This window comes from Bombus huntii, unplaced genomic scaffold, assembly GCF_024542735.1.
Source record: "Bombus huntii isolate Logan2020A unplaced genomic scaffold, iyBomHunt1.1 ctg00000178.1, whole genome shotgun sequence".
NCBI classification, from domain to species: domain Eukaryota; kingdom Metazoa; phylum Arthropoda; class Insecta; order Hymenoptera; family Apidae; genus Bombus; species Bombus huntii.
Genome location: NW_026099415.1, coordinates 10,437 through 25,000, shown reverse-complemented (window position 1 = coordinate 25,000; position 14,564 = coordinate 10,437).

Here is a 14,564-nt window from a genome sequence, read left to right as displayed (position 1 = left end):
GCGTAAGAGCGTATCGTTGCGTCGCAGGGACTTTGAAATATTCGCCACTGTTCGAACGTTCGAGTCGAAATAACTCGAGAAAAAGCGTTATGACGCATCGAAATTATCAGTGAAATCGTTACGTATCGACGAAATCTAGTCGAAAGTAGCGATTTCACTTTATTTTTTTAAAAAATTTCGTCCTCCGGACCAACGTGACCGGGACGTTGGAACTTAGAATTTTTTCGCACCGTTACGAAAGTACCGAAAGTTCAACTCGAAATAACTCGGGAAAAAGCGTTATAAGGTATAGAAATTTTGCGTGAAATCGTTACGTATCGACGAAATCTAGTCGAACGTAACGATTTCACTTTATTTTTTTAAAAAATTTCGTCCTCCGGACCAACGTGACCGGGACGTTGGAACTTAGAATTTTTTCGCCCCGTTACGAAAGTACCGAAAGTTCAACTCGAAATAACTCGCCAAAAAGCGTTATAACGTATCGAACTTTTGTATGAAATCGTTACGTTTCGACGAAATCTAGTCGAAAGTAGCGATTTCACTTTATTTTTTTAAAAAATTTCGTCCACCGGACCAACGTGACCGGGACGTTGGAACTTAGAATTTTTTCGCACCGCTACGAAAAGGCCGAAAGTTCAACTCGAAATAACTCGCCAAAAAGCGTTATAACGTATCGAAATTTTGCGTGAAATCGTTACGTTTCGACGAAATCTAGTCGAAAGTAGCGATTTCACTTTATTTTTTTAAAAAATTTCGTCCTCCGGACCAACCTGACCGGGACGTTGGAACTTAGAATTTTTTCGCCCCGTTACGAAAGTACCGAAAGTTCAACTCGAAATAACTCGCTAAAAAGCGTTATAACGTATCGAAATTTTGTGTGAAATCGTTACGTATCGACGAAATCTAGTCGAAAGTAGCGATTTCACTTTATTTTTTTAAAAAATTTCACCCTCCGGACCAACGTGACCGGGACGTTGGAACTTAGAATTTTTTCGCCCCGTTACGAAAGTACCGAAAGTTCAACTCGAAATAACTCGCTAAAAAGCGTTATAACGTATCGAAATTTTGCGTGAAATCGTTACGTATCGACGAAATCTAGTCGAACGTAACGATTTCACTTTATTTTTTTAAAAAATTTCATCCTCCGGACCAACCTGACCGGGACGTTGGAACTTAGAATTTTTTCGCCCCGTTACGAAAGTACCGAAAGTTCAACTCGAAATAACTCGCTAAAAAGCGTTATAACGTATCGAAATTTTGCGTGAAATCGTTACGTTTCGACGAAATCTAGTCGAAAGTAGCGATTTCACTTTATTTTTTTAAAAAATTTCACCCTCCGGACCAACGTGACCGGGACGTTGGAACTTAGAATTTTTTCGCCCCGTTACGAAAGTACCGAAAGTTCAACTCGAAATAACTCGGGAAAAAGTGTTATAAGGTATAGAAATTTTGTGTGAAATCGTTATGTTTCAACGAAATCTAGTCGAAAGTAGCGATTTCACTTTATTTTTTTGAAAAATTTCATCCTCCGGACCAACGTGACTGGGACGTTGGAACTTAGAATTTTTTCGCACCGCTACGAAAAGGCCGAAAGATCCCCTCCAAATAACTCGTTAAAAAGTGTTAGAAGGTATGAATATTTTACAAGAAATCGTTATAACTCGATAAAATACGTCGGGATTAAGCGTTTATATCGTCGGCAGACGGATATAAAAACGTTTGGACCGACACGACCGGTCGTTGGAACATAGAAAAATTCCGAGCCGGTACGTTGGGACTTAGAAAAATTCCGAGCGCGAAAAAGTTTTTTCGAGTTTATTCGTTAAAAAGCGTTACAAGGTATGAATTTTTTTGCATAAATCGACGTAACTCGACGAAATACGTCGGGATTAATGGTTTATTTCCGTCCGAGAACGATTTTTAAAAACGGACCTATGCGGCCGGTCGTTCGTACTTAGAAAATTTTCGGACCGAACACTCTTTTTCGATTAATTCGTTAAAAAGCGTTATAACGTACGAATATTTTTCAAGAAATCGTTATAACTCGATAAAATACGTCGGGATTAAGCGTTTATATCGTCGGCAGACGGATATAAAAACGTTTGGACCGACACGACCGGTCGTTGGAACATAGAAAAATTCCGAGCCGGTACGTTGGGACTTAGAAAAATTCCGAGGGCGAAAAAGTTTTTTCGAGTTTATTCGTTAAAAAGCGTTACAAGGTATGAATTTTTTTGCATAAATCGACGTAACTCGACGAAATACGTCGGGATTAATGGTTTATTTCCGTCCGAGAACGATTTTTAAAAACGGACCTATGCGGCCGGTCGTTCGTACTTAGAAAATTTTCGGACCGAACACTCTTTTTCGATTAATTCGTTAAAAAGCGTTATAACGTACGAATATTTTTCAAGAAATCGTTATAACTCGATAAAATACGTCGGGATTAAGCGTTTATATCGTCGGCAGACGGATATAAAAACGTTTGGACCGACACGACCGGTCGTTGGAACATAGAAAAATTCCGAGCCGGTACGTTGGGACTTAGAAAAATTCCGAGGGCGAAAAAGTTTTTTCGAGTTTATTCGTTAAAAAGCGTTACAAGGTATGAATTTTTTTGCATAAATCGACGTAACTCGACGAAATACGTCGGGATTAATGGTTTATTTCCGTCCGAGAACGATTTTTAAAAACGGACCTATGCGGCCGGTCGTTCGTACTTAGAAAATTTTCGGACCGAACACTCTTTTTCGATTAATTCGTTAAAAAGCGTTATAACGTACGAATATTTTTCAAGAAATCGTTATAACTCGATAAAATACGTCGGGATTAAGCGTTTATATCGTCGGCAGACGGATATAAAAACGTTTGGACCGACACGACCGGTCGTTGGAACATAGAAAAATTCCGAGCCGGTACGTTGGGACTTAGAAAAATTCCGAGGGCGAAAAAGTTTTTTCGAGTTTATTCGTTAAAAAGCGTTACAAGGTATGAATTTTTTTGCATAAATCGACGTAACTCGACGAAATACGTCGGGATTAATGGTTTATTTCCGTCCGAGAACGATTTTTAAAAACGGACCTATGCGGCCGGTCGTTCGTACTTAGAAAATTTTCGGACCGAACACTCTTTTTCGATTAATTCGTTAAAAAGCGTTATAACGTACGAATATTTTTCAAGAAATCGTTATAACTCGATAAAATACGTCGGGATTAAGCGTTTATATCGTCGGCAGACGGATATAAAAACGTTTGGACCGACACGACCGGTCGTTGGAACATAGAAAAATTCCGAGCCGGTACGTTGGGACTTAGAAAAATTCCGAGGGCGAAAAAGTTTTTTCGAGTTTATTCGTTAAAAAGCGTTACAAGGTATGAATTTTTTTGCATAAATCGACGTAACTCGACGAAATACGTCGGGATTAATGGTTTATTTCCGTCCGAGAACGATTTTTAAAAACGGACCTATGCGGCCGGTCGTTCGTACTTAGAAAATTTTCGGACCGAACACTCTTTTTCGATTAATTCGTTAAAAAGCGTTATAACGTACGAATATTTTTCAAGAAATCGTTATAACTCGATAAAATACGTCGGGATTAAGCGTTTATATCGTCGGCAGACGGATATAAAAACGTTTGGACCGACACGACCGGTCGTTGGAACATAGAAAAATTCCGAGCCGGTACGTTGGGACTTAGAAAAATTCCGAGGGCGAAAAAGTTTTTTCGAGTTTATTCGTTAAAAAGCGTTACAAGGTATGAATTTTTTTGCATAAATCGACGTAACTCGACGAAATACGTCGGGATTAATGGTTTATTTCCGTCCGAGAACGATTTTTAAAAACGGACCTATGCGGCCGGTCGTTCGTACTTAGAAAATTTTCGGACCGAACACTCTTTTTCGATTAATTCGTTAAAAAGCGTTATAACGTACGAATATTTTTCAAGAAATCGTTATAACTCGATAAAATACGTCGGGATTAAGCGTTTATATCGTCGGCAGACGGATATAAAAACGTTTGGACCGACACGACCGGTCGTTGGAACATAGAAAAATTCCGAGCCGGTACGTTGGGACTTAGAAAAATTCCGAGGGCGAAAAAGTTTTTTCGAGTTTATTCGTTAAAAAGCGTTACAAGGTATGAATTTTTTTGCATAAATCGACGTAACTCGACGAAATACGTCGGGATTAATGGTTTATTTCCGTCCGAGAACGATTTTTAAAAACGGACCTATGCGGCCGGTCGTTCGTACTTAGAAAATTTTCGGACCGAACACTCTTTTTCGATTAATTCGTTAAAAAGCGTTATAACGTACGAATATTTTTCAAGAAATCGTTATAACTCGATAAAATACGTCGGGATTAAGCGTTTATATCGTCGGCAGACGGATATAAAAACGTTTGGACCGACACGACCGGTCGTTGGAACATAGAAAAATTCCGAGCCGGTACGTTGGGACTTAGAAAAATTCCGAGGGCGAAAAAGTTTTTTCGAGTTTATTCGTTAAAAAGCGTTACAAGGTATGAATTTTTTTGCATAAATCGACGTAACTCGACGAAATACGTCGGGATTAATGGTTTATTTCCGTCCGAGAACGATTTTTAAAAACGGACCTATGCGGCCGGTCGTTCGTACTTAGAAAATTTTCGGACCGAACACTCTTTTTCGATTAATTCGTTAAAAAGCGTTATAACGTACGAATATTTTTCAAGAAATCGTTATAACTCGATAAAATACGTCGGGATTAAGCGTTTATATCGTCGGCAGACGGATATAAAAACGTTTGGACCGACACGACCGGTCGTTGGAACATAGAAAAATTCCGAGCCGGTACGTTGGGACTTAGAAAAATTCCGAGGGCGAAAAAGTTTTTTCGAGTTTATTCGTTAAAAAGCGTTACAAGGTATGAATTTTTTTGCATAAATCGACGTAACTCGACGAAATACGTCGGGATTAATGGTTTATTTCCGTCCGAGAACGATTTTTAAAAACGGACCTATGCGGCCGGTCGTTCGTACTTAGAAAATTTTCGGACCGAACACTCTTTTTCGATTAATTCGTTAAAAAGCGTTATAACGTACGAATATTTTTCAAGAAATCGTTATAACTCGATAAAATACGTCGGGATTAAGCGTTTATATCGTCGGCAGACGGATATAAAAACGTTTGGACCGACACGACCGGTCGTTGGAACATAGAAAAATTCCGAGCCGGTACGTTGGGACTTAGAAAAATTCCGAGGGCGAAAAAGTTTTTTCGAGTTTATTCGTTAAAAAGCGTTACAAGGTATGAATTTTTTTGCATAAATCGACGTAACTCGACGAAATACGTCGGGATTAATGGTTTATTTCCGTCCGAGAACGATTTTTAAAAACGGACCTATGCGGCCGGTCGTTCGTACTTAGAAAATTTTCGGACCGAACACTCTTTTTCGATTAATTCGTTAAAAAGCGTTATAACGTACGAATATTTTTCAAGAAATCGTTATAACTCGATAAAATACGTCGGGATTAAGCGTTTATATCGTCGGCAGACGGATATAAAAACGTTTGGACCGACACGACCGGTCGTTGGAACATAGAAAAATTCCGAGCCGGTACGTTGGGACTTAGAAAAATTCCGAGGGCGAAAAAGTTTTTTCGAGTTTATTCGTTAAAAAGCGTTACAAGGTATGAATTTTTTTGCATAAATCGACGTAACTCGACGAAATACGTCGGGATTAATGGTTTATTTCCGTCCGAGAACGATTTTTAAAAACGGACCTATGCGGCCGGTCGTTCGTACTTAGAAAATTTTCGGACCGAACACTCTTTTTCGATTAATTCGTTAAAAAGCGTTATAACGTACGAATATTTTTCAAGAAATCGTTATAACTCGATAAAATACGTCGGGATTAAGCGTTTATATCGTCGGCAGACGGATATAAAAACGTTTGGACCGACACGACCGGTCGTTGGAACATAGAAAAATTCCGAGCCGGTACGTTGGGACTTAGAAAAATTCCGAGGGCGAAAAAGTTTTTTCGAGTTTATTCGTTAAAAAGCGTTACAAGGTATGAATTTTTTTGCATAAATCGACGTAACTCGACGAAATACGTCGGGATTAATGGTTTATTTCCGTCCGAGAACGATTTTTAAAAACGGACCTATGCGGCCGGTCGTTCGTACTTAGAAAATTTTCGGACCGAACACTCTTTTTCGATTAATTCGTTAAAAAGCGTTATAACGTACGAATATTTTTCAAGAAATCGTTATAACTCGATAAAATACGTCGGGATTAAGCGTTTATATCGTCGGCAGACGGATATAAAAACGTTTGGACCGACACGACCGGTCGTTGGAACATAGAAAAATTCCGAGCCGGTACGTTGGGACTTAGAAAAATTCCGAGGGCGAAAAAGTTTTTTCGAGTTTATTCGTTAAAAAGCGTTACAAGGTATGAATTTTTTTGCATAAATCGACGTAACTCGACGAAATACGTCGGGATTAATGGTTTATTTCCGTCCGAGAACGATTTTTAAAAACGGACCTATGCGGCCGGTCGTTCGTACTTAGAAAATTTTCGGACCGAACACTCTTTTTCGATTAATTCGTTAAAAAGCGTTATAACGTACGAATATTTTTCAAGAAATCGTTATAACTCGATAAAATACGTCGGGATTAAGCGTTTATATCGTCGGCAGACGGATATAAAAACGTTTGGACCGACACGACCGGTCGTTGGAACATAGAAAAATTCCGAGCCGGTACGTTGGGACTTAGAAAAATTCCGAGGGCGAAAAAGTTTTTTCGAGTTTATTCGTTAAAAAGCGTTACAAGGTATGAATTTTTTTGCATAAATCGACGTAACTCGACGAAATACGTCGGGATTAATGGTTTATTTCCGTCCGAGAACGATTTTTAAAAACGGACCTATGCGGCCGGTCGTTCGTACTTAGAAAATTTTCGGACCGAACACTCTTTTTCGATTAATTCGTTAAAAAGCGTTATAACGTACGAATATTTTTCAAGAAATCGTTATAACTCGATAAAATACGTCGGGATTAAGCGTTTATATCGTCGGCAGACGGATATAAAAACGTTTGGACCGACACGACCGGTCGTTGGAACATAGAAAAATTCCGAGCCGGTACGTTGGGACTTAGAAAAATTCCGAGGGCGAAAAAGTTTTTTCGAGTTTATTCGTTAAAAAGCGTTACAAGGTATGAATTTTTTTGCATAAATCGACGTAACTCGACGAAATACGTCGGGATTAATGGTTTATTTCCGTCCGAGAACGATTTTTAAAAACGGACCTATGCGGCCGGTCGTTCGTACTTAGAAAATTTTCGGACCGAACACTCTTTTTCGATTAATTCGTTAAAAAGCGTTATAACGTACGAATATTTTTCAAGAAATCGTTATAACTCGATAAAATACGTCGGGATTAAGCGTTTATATCGTCGGCAGACGGATATAAAAACGTTTGGACCGACACGACCGGTCGTTGGAACATAGAAAAATTCCGAGCCGGTACGTTGGGACTTAGAAAAATTCCGAGGGCGAAAAAGTTTTTTCGAGTTTATTCGTTAAAAAGCGTTACAAGGTATGAATTTTTTTGCATAAATCGACGTAACTCGACGAAATACGTCGGGATTAATGGTTTATTTCCGTCCGAGAACGATTTTTAAAAACGGACCTATGCGGCCGGTCGTTCGTACTTAGAAAATTTTCGGACCGAACACTCTTTTTCGATTAATTCGTTAAAAAGCGTTATAACGTACGAATATTTTTCAAGAAATCGTTATAACTCGATAAAATACGTCGGGATTAAGCGTTTATATCGTCGGCAGACGGATATAAAAACGTTTGGACCGACACGACCGGTCGTTGGAACATAGAAAAATTCCGAGCCGGTACGTTGGGACTTAGAAAAATTCCGAGGGCGAAAAAGTTTTTTCGAGTTTATTCGTTAAAAAGCGTTACAAGGTATGAATTTTTTTGCATAAATCGACGTAACTCGACGAAATACGTCGGGATTAATGGTTTATTTCCGTCCGAGAACGATTTTTAAAAACGGACCTATGCGGCCGGTCGTTCGTACTTAGAAAATTTTCGGACCGAACACTCTTTTTCGATTAATTCGTTAAAAAGCGTTATAACGTACGAATATTTTTCAAGAAATCGTTATAACTCGATAAAATACGTCGGGATTAAGCGTTTATATCGTCGGCAGACGGATATAAAAACGTTTGGACCGACACGACCGGTCGTTGGAACATAGAAAAATTCCGAGCCGGTACGTTGGGACTTAGAAAAATTCCGAGGGCGAAAAAGTTTTTTCGAGTTTATTCGTTAAAAAGCGTTACAAGGTATGAATTTTTTTGCATAAATCGACGTAACTCGACGAAATACGTCGGGATTAATGGTTTATTTCCGTCCGAGAACGATTTTTAAAAACGGACCTATGCGGCCGGTCGTTCGTACTTAGAAAATTTTCGGACCGAACACTCTTTTTCGATTAATTCGTTAAAAAGCGTTATAACGTACGAATATTTTTCAAGAAATCGTTATAACTCGATAAAATACGTCGGGATTAAGCGTTTATATCGTCGGCAGACGGATATAAAAACGTTTGGACCGACACGACCGGTCGTTGGAACATAGAAAAATTCCGAGCCGGTACGTTGGGACTTAGAAAAATTCCGAGGGCGAAAAAGTTTTTTCGAGTTTATTCGTTAAAAAGCGTTACAAGGTATGAATTTTTTTGCATAAATCGACGTAACTCGACGAAATACGTCGGGATTAATGGTTTATTTCCGTCCGAGAACGATTTTTAAAAACGGACCTATGCGGCCGGTCGTTCGTACTTAGAAAATTTTCGGACCGAACACTCTTTTTCGATTAATTCGTTAAAAAGCGTTATAACGTACGAATATTTTTCAAGAAATCGTTATAACTCGATAAAATACGTCGGGATTAAGCGTTTATATCGTCGGCAGACGGATATAAAAACGTTTGGACCGACACGACCGGTCGTTGGAACATAGAAAAATTCCGAGCCGGTACGTTGGGACTTAGAAAAATTCCGAGGGCGAAAAAGTTTTTTCGAGTTTATTCGTTAAAAAGCGTTACAAGGTATGAATTTTTTTGCATAAATCGACGTAACTCGACGAAATACGTCGGGATTAATGGTTTATTTCCGTCCGAGAACGATTTTTAAAAACGGACCTATGCGGCCGGTCGTTCGTACTTAGAAAATTTCGGACCGAACACTCTTTTTCGATTAATTCGTTAAAAAGCGTTATAACGTACGAATATTTTTCAAGAAATCGTTATAACTCGATAAAATACGTCGGGATTAAGCGTTTATATCGTCGGCAGACGGATATAAAAACGTTTGGACCGACACGACCGGTCGTTGGAACATAGAAAAATTCCGAGCCGGTACGTTGGGACTTAGAAAAATTCCGAGGGCGAAAAAGTTTTTTCGAGTTTATTCGTTAAAAAGCGTTACAAGGTATGAATTTTTTTGCATAAATCGACGTAACTCGACGAAATACGTCGGGATTAATGGTTTATTTCCGTCCGAGAACGATTTTTAAAAACGGACCTATGCGGCCGGTCGTTCGTACTTAGAAAATTTTCGGACCGAACACTCTTTTTCGATTAATTCGTTAAAAAGCGTTATAACGTACGAATATTTTTCAAGAAATCGTTATAACTCGATAAAATACGTCGGGATTAAGCGTTTATATCGTCGGCAGACGGATATAAAAACGTTTGGACCGACACGACCGGTCGTTGGAACATAGAAAAATTCCGAGCCGGTACGTTGGGACTTAGAAAAATTCCGAGGGCGAAAAAGTTTTTTCGAGTTTATTCGTTAAAAAGCGTTACAAGGTATGAATTTTTTTGCATAAATCGACGTAACTCGACGAAATACGTCGGGATTAATGGTTTATTTCCGTCCGAGAACGATTTTTAAAAACGGACCTATGCGGCCGGTCGTTCGTACTTAGAAAATTTTCGGACCGAACACTCTTTTTCGATTAATTCGTTAAAAAGCGTTATAACGTACGAATATTTTTCAAGAAATCGTTATAACTCGATAAAATACGTCGGGATTAAGCGTTTATATCGTCGGCAGACGGATATAAAAACGTTTGGACCGACACGACCGGTCGTTGGAACATAGAAAAATTCCGAGCCGGTACGTTGGGACTTAGAAAAATTCCGAGGGCGAAAAAGTTTTTTCGAGTTTATTCGTTAAAAAGCGTTACAAGGTATGAATTTTTTTGCATAAATCGACGTAACTCGACGAAATACGTCGGGATTAATGGTTTATTTCCGTCCGAGAACGATTTTTAAAAACGGACCTATGCGGCCGGTCGTTCGTACTTAGAAAATTTTCGGACCGAACACTCTTTTTCGATTAATTCGTTAAAAAGCGTTATAACGTACGAATATTTTTCAAGAAATCGTTATAACTCGATAAAATACGTCGGGATTAAGCGTTTATATCGTCGGCAGACGGATATAAAAACGTTTGGACCGACACGACCGGTCGTTGGAACATAGAAAAATTCCGAGCCGGTACGTTGGGACTTAGAAAAATTCCGAGGGCGAAAAAGTTTTTTCGAGTTTATTCGTTAAAAAGCGTTACAAGGTATGAATTTTTTTGCATAAATCGACGTAACTCGACGAAATACGTCGGGATTAATGGTTTATTTCCGTCCGAGAACGATTTTTAAAAACGGACCTATGCGGCCGGTCGTTCGTACTTAGAAAATTTTCGGACCGAACACTCTTTTTCGATTAATTCGTTAAAAAGCGTTATAACGTACGAATATTTTTCAAGAAATCGTTATAACTCGATAAAATACGTCGGGATTAAGCGTTTATATCGTCGGCAGACGGATATAAAAACGTTTGGACCGACACGACCGGTCGTTGGAACATAGAAAAATTCCGAGCCGGTACGTTGGGACTTAGAAAAATTCCGAGGGCGAAAAAGTTTTTTCGAGTTTATTCGTTAAAAAGCGTTACAAGGTATGAATTTTTTTGCATAAATCGACGTAACTCGACGAAATACGTCGGGATTAATGGTTTATTTCCGTCCGAGAACGATTTTTAAAAACGGACCTATGCGGCCGGTCGTTCGTACTTAGAAAATTTTCGGACCGAACACTCTTTTTCGATTAATTCGTTAAAAAGCGTTATAACGTACGAATATTTTTCAAGAAATCGTTATAACTCGATAAAATACGTCGGGATTAAGCGTTTATATCGTCGGCAGACGGATATAAAAACGTTTGGACCGACACGACCGGTCGTTGGAACATAGAAAAATTCCGAGCCGGTACGTTGGGACTTAGAAAAATTCCGAGGGCGAAAAAGTTTTTTCGAGTTTATTCGTTAAAAAGCGTTACAAGGTATGAATTTTTTTGCATAAATCGACGTAACTCGACGAAATACGTCGGGATTAATGGTTTATTTCCGTCCGAGAACGATTTTTAAAAACGGACCTATGCGGCCGGTCGTTCGTACTTAGAAAATTTTCGGACCGAACACTCTTTTTCGATTAATTCGTTAAAAAGCGTTATAACGTACGAATATTTTTCAAGAAATCGTTATAACTCGATAAAATACGTCGGGATTAAGCGTTTATATCGTCGGCAGACGGATATAAAAACGTTTGGACCGACACGACCGGTCGTTGGAACATAGAAAAATTCCGAGCCGGTACGTTGGGACTTAGAAAAATTCCGAGGGCGAAAAAGTTTTTTCGAGTTTATTCGTTAAAAAGCGTTACAAGGTATGAATTTTTTTGCATAAATCGACGTAACTCGACGAAATACGTCGGGATTAATGGTTTATTTCCGTCCGAGAACGATTTTTAAAAACGGACCTATGCGGCCGGTCGTTCGTACTTAGAAAATTTCGGACCGAACACTCTTTTTCGATTAATTCGTTAAAAAGCGTTATAACGTACGAATATTTTTCAAGAAATCGTTATAACTCGATAAAATACGTCGGGATTAAGCGTTATATCGTCGGCAGACGGATATAAAAACGTTTGGACCGACACGACCGGTCGTTGGAACATAGAAAAATTCCGAGCCGGTACGTTGGGACTTAGAAAAATTCCGAGGGCGAAAAAGTTTTTTCGAGTTTATTCGTTAAAAAGCGTTACAAGGTATGAATTTTTTTGCATAAATCGACGTAACTCGACGAAATACGTCGGGATTAATGGTTTATTTCCGTCCGAGAACGATTTTTAAAAACGGACCTATGCGGCCGGTCGTTCGTACTTAGAAAATTTTCGGACCGAACACTCTTTTTCGATTAATTCGTTAAAAAGCGTTATAACGTACGAATATTTTTCAAGAAATCGTTATAACTCGATAAAATACGTCGGGATTAAGCGTTTATATCGTCGGCAGACGGATATAAAAACGTTTGGACCGACACGACCGGTCGTTGGAACATAGAAAAATTCCGAGCCGGTACGTTGGGACTTAGAAAAATTCCGAGGGCGAAAAAGTTTTTTCGAGTTTATTCGTTAAAAAGCGTTACAAGGTATGAATTTTTTTGCATAAATCGACGTAACTCGACGAAATACGTCGGGATTAATGGTTTATTTCCGTCCGAGAACGATTTTTAAAAACGGACCTATGCGGCCGGTCGTTCGTACTTAGAAAATTTTCGGACCGAACACTCTTTTTCGATTAATTCGTTAAAAAGCGTTATAACGTACGAATATTTTTCAAGAAATCGTTATAACTCGATAAAATACGTCGGATTAAGCGTTTATATCGTCGGCAGACGGATATAAAAACGTTTGGACCGACACGACCGGTCGTTGGAACATAGAAAAATTCCGAGCCGACACGACCGGTCGTTGGAACATAGAAAAATTCCGAGCCGGTACGTTGGGACTTAGAAAAATTCCGAGGGCGAAAAAGTTTTTTCGAGTTTATTCGTTAAAAAGCGTTACAAGGTATGAATTTTTTTGCATAAATCGACGTAACTCGACGAAATACGTCGGGATTAATGGTTTATTTCCGTCCGAGAACGATTTTTAAAAACGGACCTATGCGGCCGGTCGTTCGTACTTAGAAAATTTTCGGACCGAACACTCTTTTTCGATTAATTCGTTAAAAAGCGTTATAACGTACGAATATTTTTCAAGAAATCGTTATAACTCGATAAAATACGTCGGGATTAAGCGTTTATATCGTCGGCAGACGGATATAAAAACGTTTGGACCGACACGACCGGTCGTTGGAACATAGAAAAATTCCGAGCCGGTACGTTGGGACTTAGAAAAATTCCGAGGGCGAAAAAGTTTTTTCGAGTTTATTCGTTAAAAAGCGTTACAAGGTATGAATTTTTTTGCATAAATCGACGTAACTCGACGAAATACGTCGGGATTAATGGTTTATTTCCGTCCGAGAACGATTTTTAAAAACGGACCTATGCGGCCGGTCGTTCGTACTTAGAAAATTTTCGGACCGAACACTCTTTTTCGATTAATTCGTTAAAAAGCGTTATAACGTACGAATATTTTTCAAGAAATCGTTATAACTCGATAAAATACGTCGGGATTAAGCGTTTATATCGTCGGCAGACGGATATAAAAACGTTTGGACCGACACGACCGGTCGTTGGAACATAGAAAAATTCCGAGCCGGTACGTTGGGACTTAGAAAAATTCCGAGGGCGAAAAAGTTTTTTCGAGTTTATTCGTTAAAAAGCGTTACAAGGTATGAATTTTTTTGCATAAATCGACGTAACTCGACGAAATACGTCGGGATTAATGGTTTATTTCCGTCCGAGAACGATTTTTAAAAACGGACCTATGCGGCCGGTCGTTCGTACTTAGAAAATTTTCGGACCGAACACTCTTTTTCGATTAATTCGTTAAAAAGCGTTATAACGTACGAATATTTTTCAAGAAATCGTTATAACTCGATAAAATACGTCGGGATTAAGCGTTTATATCGTCGGCAGACGGATATAAAAACGTTTGGACCGACACGACCGGTCGTTGGAACATAGAAAAATTCCGAGCCGGTACGTTGGGACTTAGAAAAATTCCGAGGGCGAAAAAGTTTTTTCGAGTTTATTCGTTAAAAAGCGTTACAAGGTATGAATTTTTTTGCATAAATCGACGTAACTCGACGAAATACGTCGGGATTAATGGTTTATTTCCGTCCGAGAACGATTTTTAAAAACGGACCTATGCGGCCGGTCGTTCGTACTTAGAAAATTTTCGGACCGAACACTCTTTTTCGATTAATTCGTTAAAAAGCGTTATAACGTACGAATATTTTTCAAGAAATCGTTATAACTCGATAAAATACGTCGGGATTAAGCGTTTATATCGTCGGCAGACGGATATAAAAACGTTTGGACCGACACGACCGGTCGTTGGAACATAGAAAAATTCCGAGCCGGTACGTTGGGACTTAGAAAAATTCCGAGGGCGAAAAAGTTTTTTCGAGTTTATATTCGTTAAAAAGCGTTACAAGGTATGAATTTTTTTGCATAAATCGACGTAACTCGACGAAATACGTCGGG